This window comes from Cololabis saira, chromosome 20 (assembly GCF_033807715.1).
Source record: "Cololabis saira isolate AMF1-May2022 chromosome 20, fColSai1.1, whole genome shotgun sequence".
In the NCBI taxonomy this organism is placed as follows: Eukaryota; Metazoa; Chordata; class Actinopteri; order Beloniformes; family Belonidae; genus Cololabis; species Cololabis saira.
This window is the reverse complement of record NC_084606.1, coordinates 29766404-29793300: the sequence shown is the minus strand read 5'-3', so window position 1 is coordinate 29793300 and position 26897 is coordinate 29766404. Positions and strand designations below refer to the sequence as shown.

Here is a 26897-nt window from a genome sequence, read left to right as displayed (position 1 = left end):
TGAGGGCCTTTTTGCCCCCCTAAATGTGCCCCAAAAGTCACCAAATTTTGCAAGCAAGCAAGGCCTGGCGATAAATTTGATATTTAATGGTTTGCATTAATGGGCGTGGCCTAATGGCTCAACAGCGCCCCCTAGAAAACTTTGTGCCTCAAGCCCGGTTTGACGTACATGCACGAAAGTCGGTACACACCTGTATCATAGCACAACTTAAAGAAAAGTCTCTTGGTGTCATGGCAGAAACCGAACAGGAAGTCGGCCATTTTGAATTAATCGTTAATTTTGGCGCAATTTATGCCATTTTCACATGTCGCACTTTAACGAACTCCTCCTAGCTGGAGCGTCCGTTCCAGATAAAACTCGCTCAGGAGACACAAAAGACGTTAACGATGAAAAGATATAAAAATCGTGAGTTTTCTTGAAATGGCGTGACGGTGGCGTTGCGTCAAACTTCAACGTTAAACAGGAAGTAATACTAGTAGCTGATTGGTCGATATTTGATAGATCCTATTTTCTGCCATAACTTTTGAATGGTTTGACATAAAGACTCGTGGGTGGTGTTATCGGACTCGGTTTTTGCTCCTTCGCCTTAATTGGTGCAAATTAGCCCCGCCCCTTCATCTGATTGGTCGATATCTGATAGTCCCTATTTTCTGCTATAACGTTTGAATGGTTTGATATAGAGAGTCGTGGCTGGTGTCATCCGCTAAATGTCCAGGCCTGAAGAATCTACATGCAAGTCATACAAGCGCTTCCACTGCAGCACGCCTGAACGTGCACAAGGGTGCGAGGGCCCGTTCATCGCTGCTTTCAGCTTTAATTGTTATTATTTTCAAACAATTTATCAACAGAAATGAATCTACACAAAGTCAATAAGAAGTCAAAGTAGGATAATGGAAATATGCTGGTGTAGATTCTCAGTCTTCTAGGTCATGATAATCCTCAAAGCCATCACTTGCCACCCCCAAGGCTTTGCAAAGTCAATTGACTGCTGACAAGTGTCAATAAAATTCACAAAAAAAAAAAAAAAAACAGAAGTCAGTTGTCTTTGTTTCAAACTCCTGAGGACTTGAGGTTGAGACAAACCAGCTGATCGCCTGGTGAGTAGATTGTTTTTCTTTTTGCCACTCAGGACATGTATCATATGGACAGCCTTGAGCCTTTTTATTTATTCATTATTTATTAGCCGTTGAATGAATCATGATTCACCCCTACCCACCGTGAGGGCAAAATAGCAAAGGAAGAAATTTGTATAACCACAAAATAAAAATCAAGAGGAACAAAACAATCTAAATTTTTGTGCGGACAAACTCAATCCACACCGAAAGCAAAATGTCATTAAAACTAATAAAGGCTAAAAGGCGGAAAATAAAGCTGGAGCACGCAGACTGCACAGACTATCTATATGAAATCATTGTGTGCAGGGTATTAAAAATAAGGAAAATTCGAATTGGTGCATCTGTAATTATGGGCCATCAATTTAGCCAAGCAAAGGTTCCTTTTTAATTTCACCACTGTTTTCATTTAAACTTATGATTTGCCTTTCAAAATAAAGCAGCACAGCAGTAGCAAGTATTGACTAAAAAATGCCTCCATTTAGCCTCCACACTGCAGAATCCTATTTTATAATTCCAAAAAAACATTTTCTTTTCAATTTACAAATATGCTGATATGATTCAGATGTAATCATGTGCCACTGCGACCTTAGACATTATTCCAACTTTATTCAGCACATCAAGGATCATAAAACCACAGGTTTAATCTTTTAAGCTCAAAGGTCCACTGTTAAATCTCCAAGGTGTAGCCTGTCTCTGATCAGCGTCTGTGTTGTTTTGCCCATCACATCCAAATCTGCTCCTCAAACACTGAAAACTAAACAGTATGAGAATATGGCAGTAATCTGACAGAATATATGCACTTTCATAAGGCCAGTCAGACAGAAAATAGATTGCGGGTTGCGATTTGGGACTTGGGGTAGGAAAGAAAAAGCCTGTATAGAAATAATGTGTCACTCACGGTGTAGAAGCAACACTGCCTCTGGAAACAAGGCTGCGGCATGACCCACAGCCGCTTCCATGTGATAAAAGCAGACCGTTTATATGTCTCATCTTTATCAATTTGAACGTTGTCACCAAAAAAACATACAAGAAAATGCGAGTCTGTGCTAAAAGCCCAGTCTTTCTGCATGTGGCTGGACAGAAGTGCAGACTAATTATTGAAACATATGGATGGATAGCCTGGCTCTTAACCCTCACACTAATGATGCTTGGCTATTACAGAAGGGCATGGGAAGGACACCACTAGCGTTAAATGATGTGTACCACCAGAGATCCACGACTTCTCCTGCACAGAGAAGCACAACACTGGCGGGGGGGTCTTAAACTAATCCACAGAACAGGGAAGGCAACCACAACCTACATACTACAAACACCATTACACCACTGTGGAGCTGCTAACATACTCTATTTCAATTACAATATGTTCAAAATCATGCTTTGCTGGGGAATTTTCTAGCGAAAGCCTTGCTCTTATCGACATGGACTGCAAGCAGAGGATATTTATTCAATCAATTTGGATGCCGTGACCTGTTTTCATTGCATTTTTACATACCTAGTTTATAAAATGAAAATAGCCACTGTCCATTTGTGAAGCAAAAAGCTAACATTTTTTTCTCAAACACATGTGACTGTACCCATCAATTGTATAATAAAAGTTGCTCTCTCTAGTCGATGGTACTCGAGGTTTTTTAGCATAAAATTACAACACTTGCTTAATTTTTGCTACATCAAAGCCTTTGCATGGGCTGCAGATTCAATTTAACTCCAGACGACCCACTTCAACTCCATTAACTCTCTTTGCTGAATGGGATCAGGAAAGATGCCTCACCATAATGTCAGCTCGCTTCGGGCATTTTATATTCAGCTTGGAAGCTGCAGTGCGCTCTCATTTTAATGGACCCAACGATTACCCTCCACGGTCCGTGCAAAACATGCATATATGCCCCAGGTATATCACAGTGTGACCCAGCCAACTCGAGCTTTTGTTCATGTGGTCTTGATGCCACGGGCGGAAGGGATGCTGCCACACAAAGGACTAAAAGCATTGGCAAACAAAAAGAGATCCTGATACAATAGCTGCAGCCAGCCCAGGAGCAGCCATTGAAAATAGCTTCACTCTTTCAGCAGTTTCAAGATTCAGCTGAAATGTTCTTTTACTCAAGAGTGGCATCTCTGCTTCAGCAAGTAGTTATTTGGAAGACAGTTAACTATATGTGTGAGATATAATGGAAATGTGGTTGCCTGGGCTTTTTTGTGTGAGATTTGCATGCTATCTTGGTACCTGCAAGTGTTTTCTCCAGGTGCTCTGTTTTCCCTCAACATTGATATTAGGGCAATTAGCGATTGTAAATTAGCCGTAGACGTGAGTATCGGCATGCATGGTTATCTGTCTCTTTGAGTTAACTCTGTGATGGACCAGCGAACTGTCCAGGGTCCTGTCCTGCATTAAATGAGATAGGCGCCAGAGCGAACCCCCCACCACGACCCTCCAGAGGAAAACCAGCTAATTGAGAGATGAAGTATCAGAATGTAAAGTGTTTATACAAAACATATATTTACAATATTGTAGCGATATACCTAAAGACAGTATTTTTTAACAAATAAATGGTAAATAGCATAACGTTTTTACTTAGATGTTTCAATGGAACACACACCAGTGTTGGCTTCAGTTTGCCATCATAGTTGGTGTCCGTGGTGTTTCCACTAGAGCAGGAGGGAGTTGCTGCGTCCACTTCAGCACGTGGCAGCTCCTCCAGGTTGTTAAACCACGCAACATGGTTCGCTTGGTGGCTTGTGTTTAAAGTCGAGAGACAATGTTTGTAATGCAGCTTGTCCAGCCTGTCAGACTTTCTGACATCTTGGTTGCAGTTTATAATTCATATATGTTCATCATTGTGACAACAGGGCACCTCTCTCGTAGTCCCCGAGGCGTTTCATCCTCTGCATGGAGTTTACCTGCCACTGTTACACCTTTCAGGATTGCCATTTTACACATTAATTGTTTCACCCACGTTATTTCTCTGTTACGGCCTCTTAAAGTGGAACAGGGCATAACCACAGTGGGGAAAAAAATGTTATGCCATTCTGCCTCTGTATACAGCCCTTCCAGATAGAATAAAAGCACTGCAGAGGTTGAAATAACTGGCTGTGTGAGTACTTGGGGGTACTTTTAGCTTAAAAGTTTGGAAAACAAAGACTTATGAGTACATCTCCTAGTAGGGCTGCAACTAACGACTATTTTAATAGTCGACTAGTCACGACTATTGAAACGATTAGTCGACTAATCGGATAATTAGTAATTTTTTCTTAAATTTAGTATGTCGCTTTAATTATGTGGCAAATGATAATAAACATGAGAAAGATGGGTACTTCAATGAAAAATACAGGACTGTCTCAGAAAATTTGAATATTGTGATAAAGTCCTTTATTTTCTGTAATGCAAAAATGTCATACATTCTAGATTCATTACAATCAACTGAAATATTGCAAGCCTTTTATTATTTTAATATTGCTGATCATGGTTTACAGCTTAAGAAAACCCAAATATCCTATCTAAAAAAATTAGAATATTCTGGGAATCTTAATCTTAAGCTGTAAGCCATAATCATTAATATTAAAATAATAAAAGGCTTGCAATATTTCAGTTGATTTGTAATGAATCCAGAATGTATGACAGTTTTGTTGTTTTAATTGCATTACAGAAAATAAGGAAATAAAGAACACAATATTCTAATTTTCTGAGACAGTCCTGTAGATATTTTATTCAACTTTGCCGCTGTTCATACAAAAAGTTAATAAAATGTCCTATTTAAAACTGGTGTATTGTTGAAACCCGTCACCCAGACCCGACGTGCTTTCTCTTCAAATGCTTGTGCATTACCAACGTGCTCCCGTGATAAGCAAGGTCTGCTTTGCAAACCTTGCAAGTCATCTTTTTATTTACCGTATCGAGGCTAAAAGGCTCCAAAACTTTAGAAGTTTTGTTACGCGCAGCTGCTCTACAGGACGGGACGCAGTCATTCTGTTTACCCGCTACCGCTCGGCAGGGACGCTATCGCGCATGCGCGACTCTCGGGAGAGAACGTATTGAAGTGAGATGCCTCACTCCGTTGGAAAAACACGTCTTGCGACAATTGTCGACAATGGAATTCATTGTCAACAATTTTGATTATCGATTTTTGTCGACAACGTCGACGAATCGTTGCAGCCCTATCTCCTAGGTATGTTTAAGTCAGAGTTTTACTCCATTTATACTCATGGACCACCTGAACATGTAGTATTTGCCACATTTTTTAATATAGCACAAATATTTTACCGTTCCAAACCAACAGAACAATTCTCACATCCATCTCCCCTAGTTGCTAATTGAGACAGAAGAGCTTTTGCCATTTCAGTCTTTCCCTAAATGACTAATGCATGCTGGATACCAGCCTGTTTGTGAATGTCATCGGTGGCCAGCTCCTACATTTGACAATGTGGGCTGATCTGGCTGGTATCAGTACAAATTTGGTTGCTTTCAAGACAGAGGAACTGGGAAAACAGCATTTGGATTGATTCCATTCCTCATCCCAATGCATAGCAAAGACTTTTGACAAAGACAGATGGAGGAGAGAAGTGCACAAAAGCAGGCTGCCCAGCGACTAGTTTTGATATGTTTTCATTTGATTGTTTGAGGCAACATGCACATTAACACAAGAAATATATGCAATGCTTGCAGGCAGGCAGACACGCACATTGATTTAGTTCAATCACAGTCACAGCAGGAGGTGATGAATCTCCCGTTACAATATTCCCTCAAGAGCTTTTTTTTGCCATCGCAGGATGATGTTTACTGATATAATTATTGGTATCATTAAATCATACACATAAGCTTACATGAATTCAAACAATTTGTCAGAACATCTTAAGCCTGCGTGATACAGTACATGCTGGATGTCGGCTGTAAGACATCGCACTGCTGCCTCAAAGTTCCACTGCAGTCACCGCGTCTCAAGCTGAAGCAGTCCTCCAGAAATGGCATCTTTCACCTTCAGTCCATTTGGACTTGAGGGGAACCAACCTGACGTTCAGAGTTGCTCGCTGAAAGACACCCTGTCTGGTCTTTGGCAGCTGGACTGATAGGCAGCCCTGTGGAATGGCAGCTGTTGAAGGGCTTTTTAAATTGCACCCAGGTTGATGGGTGGCTGTCAGGAGGGCAATGGACAGAGGAATCTGAGAGAGGGAGGGAAAAGAACCCAGAGAGCGACACAGATCCGGGAGGAAAGGGTCGGGGAGAGTGAAGCTGGGAGGACAATGACCCTGACACCAAGGTGCGCAGGAAAGAAATGTTTGAAATGGGGGCGCGGGATGTGTGACATGAAGGCAAATAAGGCTGGGTATTGGGAAGGACCTCACGATACGACACGCATCACGATACTTGAGCCACGATACGATACACATTGCGATATCCCGATTATGCGATATCCCGATTATTATATTCTACATAGTTCAACGAAAAATTTAAAAATGCATTACACGTCTTAAAATCCAAGTTGTACATATGTACATCAGATGATAGTGATGGATCTTAAAATCCGAGTTGCACGTTCATCAGATTATAGTGACAATTCATGGGACAAACTGAGTCAAAACAATGTTTTATTATAACTATACAAGCTAAAGTTACAACTTATTTGTATATGTTTTTCATATTATTTACATCATATGAAATTAACATTAAATTTAGTATGAGGTTGCTTTAATTATGTGGCAAATGATAATAAACACAAGAAAGATGGGTACTAAAACCAAGGACAGGCACAGTGATCAGTCAGTATAGATATAAATCCATAAATAAAGAAACCTCTGTCCATTATTTTTCATTTTTTAAGGACAGGCAATTGTGTTATATAAAAAAATAAATTATAAAATGAAATAAAACGTGAAATAAAACCTGAGCTCAGTGCAGGGCCCTCCCAGGGTTGGTAGAGAGTGGCAATGCCCAGGACTGTCACTTAGGTAGGAGCACTGGGTGATATAATGGGAAAAAAAGGGGAACTGGTTAGGAGTTCAGATTGTATCGTGATTCATAATACTGTTCCAATCAAATTTTAAATTTGCATTCATTACAAAAAGCAACAGAATATTTCACTGATTTAGGAATAAAATCGCAGGGACCAAACAACATTTTTTTAAATGAATACAAGTGGAAATACGGCAGTGTGGCGTTTCCAGTGCAGAGGAACACCGTGGGTGTCATGTAATGCGACTCTTTCAGCCTCGCTGACTAATACTGCCTTGCTGTGGTTGTGCTACGCAACAGATGGTGTTTTAAGAAGGTCATCATGTCTATTTTCCCAGTTGCTACACATGTCAGAATCGTTATTTGGGGCTTTTTAAGGTATAATCTACTATCTGTCAAGGTGCTGTCAAGCAGCAGCTGAGAAAATACAGCCCTCATTAAGCATCTTTTAGACTCTTTGGAGTGTTTAAGATTTCTTCAAAGTAAACAGCATATTAAGGGCAGCTGTCGCTCAGGTGCTAGAAAAGGCTGATGAGGCAATCTCCAGTGTGGATGATACTTAACTCAAGCTGTCCTCAAACGTCTTCCTCACGTTCCAGTCACTGTGAATAAAAGCGTCTGCTACATAGATGTATTATTGTCATTAATGTGTGTTAGTAATATGTGAATCCTTCAGATACCGCTGCTCTAGTTAGCTGATGAATGTTTCTTTAGACTCCTTTTTACACCCGATTATTTTACTTCTTTTAACTGCTAAAACCAACTAGCTCTGTGAAGTTCTGATAGTACTGGAGTGGCTACATTCAAGGCCAATTATTAGTCATAAATCTACAAAGGGCGGCAGGACCTCTGACAGGTGGTGCTATTATTGCCTGCTGATTGCTGCAGTGTAACTATTAATCATTCTCTGTATTCCCCACGGGTCAAGAAACCTTTTTAGCAGAGGGATGGATCAGGCACCACCGTGCTACCAATTATCTCTGTCCAAATTCTCTGTAGTGTTTTGCTATCTGGCTTGCTTCTTTCCAAATTATGTTTCCATCAGACTTAGCAAATGCAACTTATGAATGACACCGAACATAATGCTGACCAGAGATGAATGTGAATTTTTTTTTCTTCCCCTTTTTTTCCTCTTAATATGTGTGTGCATGGTTTAAATGTTGATTATCAGACTAGAGAAGAAATTCATCGTGGCTAAAACAAGGATTTAAAGATGATTTTCTAATTCAAAATGAACAGTGAATGATTTATGGTGTCGTATTCTAGCAGACAGCTGTATACGTGAATCCAGGCACAGCAGCCATAAAGCCTCGCCCTGCACCGCTCCATGATTAGACACCAGAGCAATGACAGCGTACTGTACATCACACTGTAGCTATTTAGTCTCACCAAGTCCCTGATATGACCGGCATACAAACTAGGAAGAAATTCCCCTTCAGAGTTATGACAGCAGCTATTCAGAGACTCAGCCTTCATACTCTACAGTCGTAGTCGTCTGCCAGAATCAATTGGGTTAGCAACCACTGCCAAGCTTGAATTTTTATCTCTCATCTGGAAGAAAAAAGAAAAAGGGAGCCGGGCATGCAGATATTCTGCTCATCAGTCATACGACTAATTCTCTCTCCCGTCTTCCTTGATTCCCCTTTTGAAAAGCGAGCGTGCTAATAATCTGGAAGACCTTGAGCCCCATACGCACACAATGAGCAGCAACATGCCCCAATTTTACTCCCTTTTTTTTTCTCTTTATACTTTTGCTCAATCTCTGACCTTTTGAGTACCTCCCACATTTTAATTAGCGCTAAACTAAAAAGCTTCTCAGTGCCCTCCTCACTCCCTGTGCCCCTTTGTTTTCCGTGAGTCAATGAAATCCAAAGGGAAACACCACATTCAGGCAGGGATTGAATCTCAGTGGTGAAGACGGGATTTTTGTAACGGGTTGGAAAATTACAAGGGCTTACGTGTCAGGCACATATGTCTGCCAAATGTAATCAGTGGGTAATAAATGTTTGCCCTTTACACTGTAAGAAGCTACGGCAGTACTGAATTAGTGCAAAGCAGCAGAACATTGCATTGTGGTAGATGTGATTAGAATTATTTTGCAATTACAAAACCTGTCGTAACTAATCCCCCGTGAACTCTTTCCCAAAAATGACATCAGTTCTTTTTTAAATTATTATTATTATAACAGCTTTTATGACAGTATACATACACTATAATCTAACATGTTTTTTTTTTTTCCTCATCCTGCAGCTCTTGAACTGTTGGAAAAGCTGCTTGAGTGCTGAAAGGTAAGTTTGCTGATGGAAGACTTATTACATAGTGAACAACAGAGATGGGTCATGGCATTTTAAGCTCAGTTTCCATTTCTGCTCTGTCTCGTAACTGTGTTAATGCTGGTGGCAGCAGAATGGAAACTTTGATATGAGAACGAAGTCCTCATGTTCTCTGCTGCCTGCTGTTGAATTTACATAGTCTCACAGTCCATGAAGTTGTGCTTTAGTAAACGCAAATCCTGGCCAGGCAATAAGAACTTCTGTTCAGCCGTATCTGGCAGAGATAAATGGCTATACCCCCCCACAACATCCCTGTAACCCGTACAATAATGCGCTGTGGAAAGAGGGAGTGTCAGAAATCAAAGTGGGCATGTGGGTCATTCAATAACAACATTAATCTACCTGCACCCGCATGTTTTCTTTATGTGTGTGTGTGTGTGTATATACAATGTCTTTGGCCAATGAATCAGATCTGCTTGCGGGGAGGATTGGTTTGATGTGTGGACAACAGTCAATAACAGAATGTACTGTGGAATATTTTACAGTAAAATATGCCAAATCATACTGCACTAGAGAAGAATGATTCATATTTTCTGGCTTAAATTCAGTGCAGTCACTCTACAAGTCACAGTCACCCATTGACACACATTGACACAGCACTGCTGTAGTCTGTAGAGATTTTTACATTTTCCTCTAATGAGTTGATGTAGCAGTTTTTCCATCGTACACACGCCATCACACACTGATGGAACACTAAGGTCAGTGCGGTTACATGCACATCTACCCTGGCAACAATCTAGCTAAGGATTAAACTGGAGTTTCCGTGAAAACCAAGTATACATGCACGAGAAGACAATCCATTAATGAGTGAGGTGCGTTCGACTCCGCGATGCTAGGTGGCGCCACATGCACTTTTGTGTTGGCGTTCTTCCGGTTCCTTCTTTGTGGTTCGTCTTCTTCTCCTACTGTGTTGATATTCAGGCTTTCACGGTGTCGTCATTTCTGGCAGGGGGAGTCCCGGGGCAGTCAGTAGCTCAGCTAAACTTTGGTTGGAATAACTTGAATTAGGACCGCATTATCTGGCACTAATAGCTCGATCTCAAGAGCTTCAGTTTGATTCGACTACAGCCTGACTAAGGTGTATACATGGCTTTTAAAAATTCAATATCAGTTGGATTAAGGCAACAATTCAACTTTCTGTTGCATGTAAATGTACTGACTAAGGCATTCCGGGGTTCGGCGTAGTTTGATGGTTGAACTACAAGGCCACTAAGCAAAGCCACTAAACTTCAAAATTGAGACTTCATTATCTAGGCCCATCCAATGGGATCCAGACCAGAGGTGGCAAATCCGGCTTCAGAAAGTAAAAGTCCTACCATGTATTTGTTCTGCACATTCACTCAACCAGCTGATTCTAATCAGCACAGCTCTTCAGCCAGGTAGATGAGCTAATTAGTGAACTCACCTGGTTTTAGTGAATGGACAGAACAAATATATGGCAGGACTTTTACTTTCTGAAGCCGGATTTGCCACCTCTGATCCAGACGAGCATGTCTATTGGCTGGGCCCCCATGGAAATCAAAGTCAAATGTCAAGAAACCACACTAATTCTTTGTATCGATGAGGACTAGAATTAGGATGGATTTCACCACCTATTTTTTGCTGAAGAAGTCACTGTCCACACTTTTAACTTGAATTAGAACTAAAAAAAAAGTAATACAATCTTTAATAGCTTAATAGTATTTTTGTATCCTGTGACTAAAATTCCACATATCTGTCCAGTTTGGACAAGTAAAATTCATACTGATTTAATGCAGTGGCGATCTTTTCAGGTAAAGATGACTTAATAATCTGCAAGCAAACGCTGAGTAATCACCACACTGGAGCCAGGTTCAGTCTGAACAAGAAAATGCACGGCAAAGGTCTCAAAGCATACTCAGAATAAGTTATGCAAACTCACAAAGAATGCACACACAACTAAACACATTCTAAAATAATCTTTTGTTGTTGTTGTTGAGTTGACGACGTAAAATGAACTGATTGCAGCTTTTCCGTTTCTAAACACTTTCACGGATTTTGTAAACTGCTCTAACCACTTCTAACATCTAAAGTGGGAAGTTGATTGGCTTGTTGGGAGGGGTGAACTACACCACATCATACAGTAAACAACAAACCAGGAAGTGTACACCACCAGTCTTTATGGGTGAGCTGCCTCAAAAACGTTTTTTTTTTTCCACCCAGACTCTATGAAGTTGGCGTCTTTATGATAAAACGCACAATACTGAGGGATGAGAATCAACCATGTCTGCAGATGTGGCCAACAGATTGGTGGAACGTGTTCCCGTATTGACTCTTCCCCCACAAATACTTGCCCTCACGAGTCTTTTGGATATGCTGGTTCTAAAAGTAAAATATTTACAAATAAACCCTCTAAATGAATAGTTTGTTTGTATACCAAGTATGCATTCCTACTTCCTCTTAAATCATTCTTGTGTCAAAGTGACTTCAATCAGAACAGTGATCATAAAAGCCTTCTATAACACCAAAAGAAATGAAGAAAACACTGACATCCTGGCACAAAAGTTCTTATTAACTTTCACTTAATCTACGCGATGGGGCCTTTCCCCGCTGTCTTCTGTTTCACTGGATCATAGCAGGCAAACAGTTTGTCGCAGTGAGGGCATAATTAGTGATAGGCCATGGACACGTCGTACTCTGTTAGTCAGCCTCGCTTTAATTCCTTTGTCTCCTTTCTGCTCCTGGCATTACTCAGGTTGTGTGTTGGCAAGCGGAAATGTCTTAATTCAGGCATCAACGTGCACACTTAATGTATCTAGTTAAAGTTGTTTTGACCCAATATGATACCATTTCTTTGTGCTAATGGGGAAAATGTATGTATTAAAATCATACATGTAACTATACTCTCAAGGTTTTCTGGAGAACAGCAGAAAAGAAATGATTCAGTTTGCCATGTCGACTCTGACTTTGACTGTAATTAGAGGGGAACTTTGTAGGCTTTCCATTTCCATATTAAAGCAGTTGCATTTAGCAACACATTGCATAAAAAGTTTCTTCAGGATGCCAAAAGGTAGGCTGGTGAACACTGTGAAAGGATGGATTTTAGCATGATCAGCATGTGTCTATGTGTGGAACTTGCAGAGAGGTTTCTCAACCTCAGCTTATGATCTGAGGGCGGATGAAAGCCACTTTGAGCATACAGTACACGGCTGTTAGGAAAAACTCTTCCTTCACCACCTTCCTCTTTCTGATCTCCAATTTTCCCTCCCTCCTTCATTTCCCTCCTTTCTAACCTCTCTCATTCTCCTGCCACTCTACTCCTGCTATCTCCTCTTGCCTGCCTCTACCCTCCCTCTGTTGTTTCCCCATCCAATTTGCCCTACACATCCAGCCCACTCATTCTCTGTCACCTCGTTCCACAGCCATGGCTGTTTTCATGCCTGTTCTCATAGCTAACTGCTCTACTTCCTGTCCATCCTCTTTCACTTTTTTTTTTTCATGCCCTTCCCCCTTATAAGGCTGAACACTGCCAATAACGCAACGGCTATAAACATTTCTTAAAATGTGGGATGATACGCGTTTGAAGAAATGTGGAATATCATTTCATACCGTGTTATTAGTGTAGCGTGTGCAGCATTGTTGCTTTTAAATCTGGGCTTATTTTGAGATGTAAATGCATAAATGTGGAGCGCGGGGTTCAGGTGCAGGCCCAGAGCGTTTCAGGTAATATCCCTTCAGCCATAACACATGGTACCAACGCAGTCCTTGTACTTCTGTTGTTCCATCACGCAATATTAACTTCACAAAGAGCACAAGAGGGGAAAAAAAACTACTACTGCCGAATGCTGGAAGTTAAAATAGATTTTTACAGTTTTTTTCAAATATTAACACATTGCTTTCCAGGTAAGCTCCCTAGTGGACCCTTCAATGACCCGTCGTCTGAGGCCCAATTATGACCGTGGCTTATTCAGGCCCCCCAGATGCAGATCAAAGTGTGCTGATTGCAGAAAGCTCTCACAAGGTTGTTGACTATCTCAAGTAGGACTAATTTTCTGTGTATTCGGGGCAAATTAGGACTGCTTTCAAACTAACAAATATGGCTGACTGAGATAACGTGCCGTGCTGTAAAGTTCTGTTCACTTGAGCGAGAAAAAAGTGGTCACATTTTATATTCAGTGAAAACAACATGGGTTTAGTTTGTTCTGTAAAAACACTTTCCATTGTCTTTAATCTGCTCCATATTTTCAACTGAGTGAATGGTAGCTATTTTGCTCTTTTATTGTTGTTTAATTATGAGCAGGTATTATTAATTAATTCAGGCATTTAACTGAGAACAAAGCATAAATGTCTTGGAGCTGACATAGTGGGAGTGTATATTGGCTAACCTGCTATGTTTTTGTGCAGCTATTTAATAAAAAAATCCAAGTATGACCCAATATACTTAAGTAGAAACACCTCAAATTCAGACAATGATTATTTAATAATCCATGAACAGTTTCTGTAACTGGTCCGCTCATTGGGCGCTCATGATAAACTCACATCTCTCCCATGTGTTCACCCCTGCTGCTGCAACCTCCATTAGACAGTCAACTGTAATTCACTGTCTACTATTTGAAAAGTCCGGCCAGCTTGTTTGCTATTGATTTTATTTACAGGGCTTCTATATTTTACTCTGTGCATATCAGCACAATTGTTTCCAAGTGCCCGTATGAATCAATGCTTCTATGGAACCAGCTCTACTGACTGCACGCAGCTCAATACCTTCAATTTATGTTTTAATCATGATGATTTAAGTGATAGAAGCTTGGCCCAGCTCCCGCAATCGGCAGCAACAAGCCCACTTGCACGCATTGGATCGCACAATGAATTTTCCTTCCCACATATGCACACACGTGGTAGTTTTGGACAGCCTTCATGATGTTGCGTCACAACGATGCTGATTTGCAATGATGATAATGGAGAGTGCAACTGGAAAAACTGGAGCGCTAGATCTTGAAAATCATTTTCATATTTACAGCACCAGAATGATTTGTGCAACGCCACCAATGAAATGGCAAATTGTGGAATTGTTGCTATCAGTTCGTGCTCGTTTGAGTGTAACTGCAGAGATTGAGTAAAATTGTTTGGCAACATGAGGCTCCAGACTGCATTTTGTTTGTCTGTACGAATGTTTTTTATTATTTTTGGTTAGCAGAGCAGTATATCATTTGATCTCTTGCCATTAGAAGTGATTGTTTAACTCAGTATACCATATAAGTGGCTGCTGGCAGGCCTAAAAGTCACTCATTTTATTGACTCCTGTAATTAAGGACAGATCAATAAAAGGCAGTTGCTTTCCCTTCTTCACAACTGTATTGGTTCCTGCATGTCTTGATGTTTTGTTTCCACTGCAAAGCCTCAATATGACGAGACAAAGTCACTGCAAAACTGCCAAAACATGATGGGGCATTATACAAACATATAAATAACAGGCTTTTGTAGCACATATGTCTTCCAACTTCATGTTAATTTGTTGCTTTTGTTTCATCATATGGCATTTGCAGATGCTCCACCAGCAGCACCTATTATAAAACAATAGAAAGAGGGGCCCATGGTGTGTTGCTGTCAAGTGTTTTAAGTTGATAGCTGTGTCTTTGCACACAGCGGGAAAGAATTCCTTTCTGTCAAACAACAGCTGGTGAAGACAACATGATGCGGAGGCCATGGACGAGTGAGCCATCAAACTTCCGTCTCTGACAGCATTTTGGCAAGCCGCGCTCCATGAGAGTCTGTCTCACTCCGTTCTGCTTTTATGTTGCATGAATCAATAATGATTGTGCTGTATTCTCACTTGAATGGCATGAGTATCCCCCATGTGGCAACGTTCAATAGCTGGTGGTGGGGAGTGAGGGATGGATGGATGGATGGATGGATGGATGGATGGAGGGAGGAATACCCAGGAATTAGCAGGAATGAAACAAATCACAGTTTCCCAGAAATATGAGTCATTAGATGGAAAATATTCTTTCCAGGCGGCATCGGTAGCCACCAATAAAACTAATAACTTTTGCACTCCTAAGTCTGGGCAGACGTGAGAAGCAGCATTGCTCTGTGTGTATTATGACACGTGTCTGCTCTTTACAGGAGTTCAAAGAACATTCATGCACAGCAAATACATTTACAAGGTGTATAAAAGATTAATTCCCTGATTTGACAACCTTTACCAAAGCTTTATAACACAGACTTGATCAAACACGCTCCTCACAAGATTCCAGGCAAACTCTGTTATAAAACCAAAGTTCAATAACCTTATCTTTAACAACATCATGGCTTTATTCCTGTCAAAAACAAGCTTTCATTCTTGTTTTTCCCACCTTATCCCCTCTGAAAAGCCCAGTGATTAGAACTAGATTTAAAGTAGAATAGCAAAATCCCCTTGCCACCACTCCACTCATTCCCAACAGGACCTTCTTGAATCCCCAAAGCCCTGGCCAGTTTATCAGCATGAGGGGATCTGATGGTCTCTCCCTCTCGCTTCAAACAGGGTGCCCAGTGTGTTCTGTGGCCTTTGGTGTAATCTCTTTGGCCGTCGACAGTTCTAGCAAGGGGGTCAGCTGTGATAACAGGATCACTCAGGTGTAGACGGGAAGGGACAGAAGCCAAAAAAGAGAAATATGGGCAACACAATGGTAAATGCGATCAGTTTGGTCCCACTTCAGATTTCACTGATGAACCACATCATCCATGTGTAGACTTTCCTTTTTCCTTTTTCCTTCCCAAGAAATACAAAGCAGTTGGACATGTATAAAAAGTCAAAGCCCAAACCTTATAAAGACAGATGTTCTGAAAATATCAATCAACAAAAGTTTTAGCTGTAAAACTTGGCTGTAAAACTCAAATTGAGGTTTTCTGCTTTTGTCCAATTTGCATCAATAAGCTCGATATTTCTGGAGTGATTCAGGCAATTTTTTGCCTCTACAATTTGGAAAAACAGAGCCCGTGTATCTGAAAATTTTGTGTTAGCGTTAGACATGGTATTGATGAAGGTGGAAAAAAAGATTACAAGTTGTACAGATTAATCAATGATAAAAATTGCTGTTAGCTGGGGCAGAAAGAGTACCAAGCTTTGAAGTCAAATGCAATAAAAAAATAAACAACTCTTGAAAGAAATGCAATTAAGTCCAAATTATTATAGTGGAAATAATAGAAAAGCCAATATTTGGATGCAAACAGCCCTATTTGACAAGGCGGATGACTGACAAAGCATAGGGGCGGCATGACATGTCTATTTTGACCTATTTACCTCTTGCTGCATCCATAGCAGTCTGACCTGGCGACTTACTAAAACTGCTATCACAAATGGAGGGGAGGGAAATGAAATCTGTAGCCCTGGACATAAGTAGTGGAAAAAATTGGAAGTTGAATGGTCATGCAAAAGTGAAGAGTAACAGTATGAATTTTACCCTTGGGCATCCAACCGACATCCAGCAATGTGCACGCATAAGCCATTACTTACACCCCATCACACAGGTTAGCATATACGCTAAGTTTTACAAACATATTTGGTATGCATACTGATGCACCAACATTCTTCAACTCATCTCTCTTTTACTCTGTCTCCCTGACACACACATGCTGAGAAGCAGCATGGTAGGCAGTGACACAAGGCTAATGCCTTGTCACACAGGCTGTCAGCAGATTAGCCAGTGGATTACACCCCAGCCATTAGATGTGCACAGAGCGAAAGGCCACAAACATGGCTGAGAGGGAGAAGAAGAGGAGAGAATGAGGCAGAATATGAAACTGGCAGCAAACAGGGCACATACTGCAGCAGAAGGCTCTGGAATAGTGGGTTTGGGAGACAAAAAACACCAATCAGAGGAGAAAATAAAGGCTGGTTTAATAGTGCAAAGTGAAAAGTAAGATTTTAACTTTGAAGATGAATAAGAAGAAGGGTCAAGTGAATTTGCTGCCTGGGAAATGGTATTCAGACAGGACAAAAAGGTAATAACAATGGCAAACCCCCTAAAAAGGAGAAAGAAATCAAAAAAACATGAGATACAAGTTTAACAACGCACCAGAAAAAAAGAGAACATGAAGTTCTGTATTGAGTGGATGAGAAAAACTAATCAAAGCATTGGAGGTGGTTAGAAAAAACTTCTGTAGGGAGAGAAAGGAAGCTTCAAGACAAAATGAAAATACCACAAGAGAAGTCAGAAGATCCAAGAATGTAGAACATGTCAGAACTGAGAGTAGAACTCATGGAAGAGTTGATATGTAAAGCATCAAATGGAAAGACTGAGAATATCCCAAAATATACCCAAACACTGCACCGTGTTCTGAAAGGAAGCGCAAACACAATGTAGCCTACTGTAAAGGATGGAAATGAAGGCAGAATAACTAACACTATTTCTTTACATTTAAAACATTTCTGTCAGAAACTGTTTAATTCCACACTGGATCATCTTGACCATCTCTTTAGAAAATTGTTTTTTCACTTAGAAAAGCAAGGCAAAAATAATATGTTACAATTAATCATAGGTGGATTTAATCTATAGTTTTACAGTCACATGTACAATAATGTAAAATGTCAAAATTTGAAGAGTGAAATAGTGCAACTACTTTAAGATGTGATGGGTAAATCATTATTTTCAATCAATGCTGCCAGAAGTCAATTATCGCTCAAAGGTCTAATAATACATTTACTAGTACAATATACTGTACCTGACAGTCAGATACATTCATGCGGGCAAGTAGTTACCTTTTCATTTCACACTGGTGCTCATTGTCTTTATTGATCAATTAAATAGTTTAGATTTACCCATTATAAATCACGTAGTCCATGTTTCCAAAATATAGATATCTCCATTTCCAAAAGTGAACCAGTTCAGTTGTATGCATTTTTCCGTGCAAAATTGTGAAAACTCCATATTCAAAAGTGAAGAAACGATACATCTAATTCTAAAACTAAGCTATAATCTATAATTGTCTGCTTTGAATTACCTCTGAGTTTGATTCCAGGATCTTCAGCTGTCACTGGAGCAGTTTGCAACCAAATGTGAATCAGTACCTACAAATCTGAGATTATGGTTCTCACTCAGAATAGGGCTGACTACTATCCTCAGGTTTTCAATTCAATTTTATTTATATAGCATCTATTACAATATAAGTTGTCTCTATGTGGTTTCCAGAGACACAGAGCATGACCCCTGACCAATTATTACATAAACAATGGCAGGTAAAAACTCCCCTAGTGGGAGAAAAACCTTAAGCCAAACCGTGGCAAGAAAAACTCCCTTTTTTTTAGGGAAGAAACCTTGAACAGGATCTGGATCATAAAGGAGGACCCTCCTGCTGGAAGCCAGATAGGTAGAGCAGGAAAAGGGGTATAGGGAAGAGAGAATAAAGAACAGGGGTTCCATGGTAACGTTGCCTGATAGCAGAAGGCCCGTCCTCCAAATCTACATTTGGATACTCTTTGGACTACAAGTAAATCTGCACTATGAGAATGGAGGGCTCTATAAGTAACATAAGGCACTATCGGATCATGCAAATATTATGGAGCTAGGCCATTTAGGACTTTATTCACAGGTAACATAATTTTGAATTGGATTTTAAATTCTACGGGGAGCCAATGGAGGGAGGCTAACACAAGAGAGATGTGGTCTCTCTTGTTGATTCCTTTTTGGATCAGCTGTAGGCTATTCAGGGAATTACTTGGACATCCTGCTAATTATACATTACAGTAATCTAGTCTAGAAGTTACAAACGTGTAAATTAGTTTTTCAGCATCACTCTGGGAGAGGGTGCATATCTTTGCGATATTTAGAAGATGGAAAATGCTGACTGACAAACCTGATTGATGAGGTGTTTCAACTACACATCCTGATCGAGTATAACGCCAAGGTTTCGCACAGTTGTACTGGAGGCCATCGCAATGTGATCTCATCCTTTCCTAACGTGTTTGGGACCAAAAACAATAACCTTTGTTTTATCTGAATTTAGAAGTAACAAGTTAGTGGACATCCAGGCCTCAATGTCCTTAATACATGCCTGCAGTTCGGCTAACAGTTCTGATTCATCTGGCTTCATAGACAAATAAGAGGTGAGGTGTTGAGTCAAGTGCAGGAATTTCGAGTATTTTGGGGTATTATTCCCAAATTGACGAATAATTGATACTGACAGGCAGATTGGTGTCGTGGTTTGGTGTCAGCAGTGATGTGGACTCTGTGCCGGTCTGTTGTGGTAAATAGAGAGTTGAACCAAAAGGAGGAATGCTCTCTGTTTACTGGTCAGTCTATGTTCCTACCCCCAACTCTAAGTCATGAACTATGGGTACTGACCAACAGTAGGACATTGCAATGGCTTCAATATCCCTTACAGATGGCTTAGGAAGCTCTGCAATTTTGTAGAACTCCGTTTGGTCGTTGCTCCTCCAGAGGAGCTAGTCGAAGTGTGGGTGTGTAGTTAGGAGGTGTTTTGGGCATGTTCAACTCAGTTGAAACCCTTCACATGGTGGAATGATTACACCTCTCTGTGTACCTTGGAACCCCTCAGTATTACTCCAGAAGGTTAAGTTATATTACTATTAAGAAAGTTGATTCTGAGGATCCATATTTTCTGCAATAATGGTACTTTGCCCTTTTTTGTAAAAATAATAAATAAATCCAGTCTCCTTTGTTAACTAATGTAAAGATGTCAGGCTTCCTCAGTTCACTCATTTTGTCTCTCTCACCACCACTATTTACATGGCCCTCACAAAGCCACTTTGCAGATGTAATGACAAAATTGTGAGCTGGATTTGTCTGTTAGGGGCTTAATTCTGAGCTGGTATTTGTACAAGAATAGAAAGAGATATCAACATGGGCTAATGAGAAATTCTGAAGCCCATTCTGAAAGGAAATTGTGTTCTGAATTGGCCACATGAAGCACGTCGACGATTGCTCACATATAAGGCGTATGTTTAGGTTGTCAGCTGGTGGCATGTCATGAGTGTCAACTGCAGCGTATTTATTGCTGGTAATTTTGGCGGGAGAGACTTTGGATTTGTCCATTTATATGTATGCCAACATGCGTGTGAACGTAAGCAAGCTAGATGTCATTCAGCTTTAGTTGGTTGACTGGTTTTGCATGTGTGCATTGGAACCAACCCCATCTTACAAGTGCCAGGGGGAAGCGTTGGGTGGGGGGGACTAAATCTGTGAATCACCACAGGATATGTAGACTCTTTACAACGATAAATCTCTGGTTGCACACATTCTCTATGAAAACAAAAGTCTAAACGGATAACGGTCTGAATGGTGAAAGGATAAACTAATGTGCACGTGGATGAAGGAAGGATAAAAGGGCAAGAACATTTTGAAAAAAGGGTGTGTGTTATGTAGAAAAACAAAGCAGTGGGGAATGCTCTGAAACATGTGATTCACATTTTCACATTGATAGGCTCACGGTTCACAGCCTATAAACACCAACTCCACACCAGCCTATACAAATCCAACTCTTGTGGGAACCATTCCACCTTTTTAAACCATCTCTCACTTTAAAAAAGGGCCCAGATGTAAGTCAAGGGGCTGCTTTGGATTAGCCAGAGAGGAAAACTCATTTCCTTTGCCATTTTACAAGCATTTAATTTGAAACAATTAAGCTATCACAGCTCTATGGACTCGCAACATAGAGTGACAGCTGGGAGCAATCCCATAAACCCCCGAGACAGTGAATGAGGCACCTTGCTACTCTTTTTTTTTTTCTTTTTTTGCTGTACCCGCTACCACCTCCTCCTCCTTCTTCATCTTCTCACTCTTATTTCAATGAAGCATTTAGCTTAAGGCTCCATTCAGGTGAATATGCTACCTTTGTCTCCGATGAGATCTCACCACTACCGCCAATTACTTCAGTAGCTCATAAATGCAACATGATTCAAGGCCTAATTTCCCATGGCTAAAGGGTGGAAGTGAGCACATTAGGTGTTTACCTTCTGGATGGCTTTTTTTCCATCACAAAATTTATTGCATTACTGGATTTATAGTGGAAGCTGCATGACTCATCTTTGGAAGAATGAATGAGGAAAGAGGCAAACTACAGGGGGCAGCAAATTGTAAGCAGTGGCACAGGCAGTTGCAGTTGTGGCAATGTTTTCATGATGTGTCTGAACTATTTGGAGTCAAGCTTGTGATTAACACAAACATTGATGACTAACATGTCTCATGTGCCCTGCTCTACCATTCCCCCTGACTTTGATTTGGAGCTGGCTTTGTCAGCTTTCACACTTCACTTCACTCCAGCTCTTCCCTTCCACACAGACATAGAAGGACACCGTAGGTGTGAAACAGATGAAGGTATGCCTGTGAAAATGGCAGCAGGGGATCATTGGCCAGAGAAAGACAGATGTGGTGTGTGAGTATATTTTCTGGTGGAGGGTGTGACAGGCAGGAGTGGCAAACACTCCCTTTCATGAACACTGAACTGTAAAATGGAGGACCCAGGGCTAACAATGGCCGTGATCAATTGTCTATAGAGAGAGGCTTCTTGTGAATGCTTGGTGCCCAAATGCACAGAAAGGGAGGGGAAAAGAAACGAGAGATGGAGTAGTATAAAGAAACGCACATAGAAATGAGGTGTGTATCACTCTTAGTTTGGAGAAGAACCTTAAGAGAGCAGATGCAAAGACACTAAAGCAAATATTGTAAATAAGCAGCTACGATTTTGTGATGATGGCAGAACAAGGTTATATTGTTTTTATAAGTTGAATGCATCCAAAACAGATAATAAAATAAGCAAGAATGCACACATTTGTTTGACACTGGCTAAAAAGGAAAAAGGACAGGGAAAGAAAAATGAAGAACAATAAAGATCATTGCCAAACGCATCCTAATATTATTACATTATAAATGTAAGAATGCTTCATCAACCTGCATTCAGTCAGTAACTTTTCCATTAATGTCCCAGGTGCTTCATTCAAGCATGCATGTGAAAGTAAAGAACACACATGTTGTTAGCCATTTACAAGTGATTTAACAGTAAAAATGAATACAGTATAATTACTGAAGCCCTCATAAGTATCAGTTTTCTTACACCATGTCCTATTCCCATAGCAGTTCATATTAGCAGGCCAAATATGCTGTGGTTTGGGGAAACTTTGGAACGTGGATGAAATCATCTTAAAATATCACTTTCTTGTATGTTTTGGCTTGCTGAGCAGTCGATATCACACTATCGATATCACTGTAGACGTTTGATTGCCCAACATTAGTGCTGCTTTTCTCACAAACTCAATAGAAACATGATATTTTACTTTCCCAGAGGACAACCTCTTCACCGTCACTGTTGAAACACTGCAAACAGCCCTCAAATCGCTGGAAGTCTTCTAGAGTTACAGCTGTTCCATAGAAGCACGCTGTTTGGGAATCAAATTTATAACAAGCCAACAAGATTGCTGCATTATGTTTAAACAGCAGTGGATAGGAGCATTTGAAAATATGAAGATATAATAATAGAGTTGAAGCTGCAGGTGCAGGTACAATGATGTGAAGTCTTTTTCTTTTGTTTATTTGTTTCAGATAGTGTGGAGACACAAATTATTAAGTGATGGATAATATTCAGAATCAGAAGAAAAGTTTACACAGGATTTTTAGGCACTCGCCAAAATGTGGTGTTTCAAGGTTCTCTAAATTGACAGGTGCTGAAAGTTATATGTATATGCTCCTAGGTCCAACCTCTCCAGACTACTTTCACAAATCATAACAAAAAAGCACCAAAGGGTCATTCAGACCTGCCACCAACACATCCTCAGTGAAGTCAGTTTCTGTCAACACATCTCAACATGTGGAACATGGGAACGCTTTGCATATATATGTACACGTTTGCACACAGAGCAGCACATAAAATACCTAGAAAAGCAAAGCAACCAGTACAGTATCCATGGTTACAGCTGTTCGCTACTTTTGGAGGCAAAGAAGTGGATAATTCTCATGGTTTACCTGCTTATGTAGTCCCTTCGTAATAGGAAGCGCTCTCCACTGCAGCAAAAGTCACTTCATATTGATTGAATAATAGTGAGGTGCAAATGTGACTGATCAGTTTGGGGAAAACCCTCTCTCTCGTCCACTTCGATTTGTTCACTTCTGCTTTCTGAATTCTTTCTCCACCTCTATCTCAGCTGTATGAATGCACTACTGATGCCTGTTTGATGCATCTGACACACTTAACACGCTTACAGATACAAATTTGAGTTGTTTTGGTGGACAGATGTCCCGAGCAAGGCTCCACAATGTGACTCTGTCAAGTTAGAGTTGACTTAATCTGTCTAAATCTTTTCCCTCGTTACCTCGATCTCTCTCTTTGTGTCTGTGTGCAGGCTGCTGCACACCATGGGCTGCTCACACCATCCCAGTTGATCTCTTAATGGACCTAATTGGTTTTCACCTCATTGCTCCCCGTGCATGCACTAAACTAAATCAAAGCGTGGTCCCATCCACAAGCCTCTTGGCAAATCTGATTCCACTCAACATCATAATGAGGTGATATTGAATACTCATGACTCAGCAGTTCCAAAAAAACAGATCATTAAGCATGTGGTGCTTGTCATGGCTCGCCCCTGTGAATGGCAGAACTGTTCAGGTCATCTCAGAGTTCAAGTTAAGCCTCCTTAGGAGTGAAGTTTATTGTGTTTGAGTTGTTACTATGGTTGTGACTCCGTGGAGGAAAGGTTTTACGCATTGTAGTAACAGGAAGCAACAGACGGTGTCTCCTTGCAACACACAATGCTTCTCATACAGTTTTCACTTGCCACGTTGATGCTAGGCAAGTACATGCTTGAAAGCTAATAAAAGCCAGTCAAATATGAACCACAGACCTGCAGTCGTCCTCTTACACAAGGCTGCCAGCACTAATAATAAGACGTAATGTATTCTTACAAGCCACTGCAGGTTCAGGTGACCTCGTCGAATACTGCAAAGTTATATCGCTGATTTAATAATTTACTTTTGTGTACTTTTCTAACTGGTTTGAAGTGAACAACACCCAGGTGAAAGATGAAAATCATGTATTGATATAATGCAGTGTAGAATGCCGGAAAGACTGAAATCCCTTCCAGTCTTTCATTGAATCATTTAGTTTTTTAAGAATTTAAATTATTTTTACATGCATTTGTTGACAAAATTGAGATTATTTCCCTATTAATGCTCCTGAAAGACTCACATTTTCTTGGATACTCCTTTTGTACCACATCACATTACAATCACTGTTTTAACCTTTAACCCTTCTAAGACCTGTGATATTCTGTGGACATATGTTGCCTATACCATAATATTTGACTATGCTTAATGTATGATGTATGAGAAATCAAATGGAAATGGAAAAACAGCCCGAGGCTTAGCATATGTGTGCAATATGATATATTAGGAAAACAATATTGTTGCATTGTTTGGTGATCACAGTTTAACACGGTTCAAATACAACTTCTGGTTTCCACAATAAGATTTCTTAAGCTTTAAGTTAATGATATACTCCTGAACTTAAATAAACTTTACTTAGTCTGATTGTTAGGGCCCAGAGCACTTGCAGTGCGAAGGCCCTATTGTATTTGCAGGAATTTTTATTATTATTATTTTTTTTTTTTTTCTTCTGACAAAGTGATGGCCTTTTTGCCCCCCTTAACATGCCCAAAAAGTCACCAAATTTTGCACCCAAGTCAGGCCTGGCGAAAAATTTGATATTTAATGGTTTGCATTAATGGGCGTGGTAATATGGCTCAACAGCGCCCCCTTGAAAACTTTGTGCCTCAAGCCCCACGATACGGTTTGACGTACATGCACAAAAATCGGTACACACCTGTATCATGGGACAACTTAAAGAAAAGTCTCTTGGCGTCATGCCCGAAACCGAACAGGAAGTCGGCCATTTTGAATTAATCGTGTCACTTTGGCGCAATTTATGCCATTCCTTCGGCAGTTAATTCAGCCCGAACCGTAACGTGCACCCAGGTGTGTTATACATCAAAATGTGCGTCTCCATCCTGCGACTACACGCATTACTTTTCTCTTTCAAAAGTGTTACCGTGGCGACGCTAGACGCCAACAAGCGCACCCCCCCTTCATCTGATTGGTCCATATTTGATAGTTCCCCAAAAGGCACCAAATTTGGCATGCAAGCCAGGCCTGGCGATAAATTTGATATTTCATGGTTTGCATTAATGGGCGTGGCAAAATGGCTCAACAGCGCCCCCCAGAAAACTTTGTGCCTAAGCCCCACAATAAGGTTTGACGTACATGCACGAAAATCGCTACACACCTGTATCATGGCACAACTTAAAGAAAAGTCTCTTGGAGCCATGGCCGAAACCGAACAGGATGTCGGCCATTTTGAATAAATTGTGTCATTTTGGCGAAATTTATGCCATTCCTTCGGCAGTTAATTCAGCCCGAACCGTAATGTGCACCCAGGTGTGTTATACATCAAAATGTGCGTCTCCGTCCTGTGACAACACGCATTACTTTTCTCTTTCAAAAGTGTTACCGTGGCGACGCTAGACGCCAAAAGGCGGGCCCCCCCTTCATGTGATTGGTCCATATTTGATAGTTCTCCAAAAGTCACCAAATTTTGCATGCAAGCCAGGCTTGGCAATAAATTTGATATTTCATGGTTTGCAATTAATGGGCGTGGCTAAAGGTTCAACAGCGCCCCCTAGAATACTTTTCTCTGCCATAACTTTTGAATGGTTTGACATAGAGAGTTGTGGGTGGTGTCATGGGACTCTGTAATGAGTCCTTAAGCTTCGTTGGCCTTAATTAGCCCCGCCCCTTCTTCTGATTGGTTGTCCCGATTTTCTGCTATAACTTTGGAATGGTTTGACATAGAGAGTCGTGGGTGGTGTCATAAGATTCTGTATGGAGTCCTTGACCTTCATTGGCCAGAATTAGCCCCGCCCCTTCTTCTGATTGGTTGTCCCTTTTTTCTGCTATAACTTTTGAATGGTTTGACATAGGAAGTCGTGGCTGCTGTCATTTCTGATATGCTTATGGGGGGCGGTGGACGTGAGTGCGAGGGCCCGTTCATCGCTGCTTGCAGCTTTAATTATTATTATTATTATTTTCCTGACAAAGTGAAGGCCTTTTTGCCCCCCTTAACATGCCCAAAAAGTCACCAAATTTTGCACCCTAGTCAGGCCTGGCGAAAAATTTGATATTTAATGGTTTGCATTAATGGGCGTGGCAAAATGGCTCAACAGCGCCCCCTTGAAAACTTTGTGCCTCAAGCCCCACGATACGGTTTGACGTACATGCACGAAAATCGGTACACACCTGTATCATGGCGCAACTGAAAGAAAAGTCTCTTGGCGTCATGCCCGAAACCGAACAGGAAGTCGGCCATTTTGAATTAGTCGTGTCATTTTGGCGAAATTTATGCCATTCCTTCGAAAGTTAATTCAGCCCGAACCGTAACGTGCCCCCAAGTGTGTTATACATCAAAATGTGCGTCTCCATCCTGCGACAACACGCATTACTTTTCTCTTTCAAAAGCGTTACCGTGGCGGCACTAGACGCCAAAAAGCGCGCCCACCCTTCATCTGATTGG

General features: G+C 40.8%; 1 protein-coding gene across 11 annotated transcripts in view; it reads left to right on the top strand.

Annotated features, from left to right (window-relative positions):
• The window catches only part of LOC133419940 (receptor-type tyrosine-protein phosphatase delta-like), a 441109-nt gene that overhangs the window by 267766 nt on the left and 146446 nt on the right, over positions 1–26897 (top strand). For all 11 annotated transcript variants that reach the window (XM_061709430.1, XM_061709428.1, XM_061709424.1 and 8 more), the window contains exon 9: positions 9307–9344. The gene's annotated coding sequence lies outside the window, so the exon portion shown is untranslated. The remainder of the gene's footprint in view (positions 1–9306; positions 9345–26897) is intronic.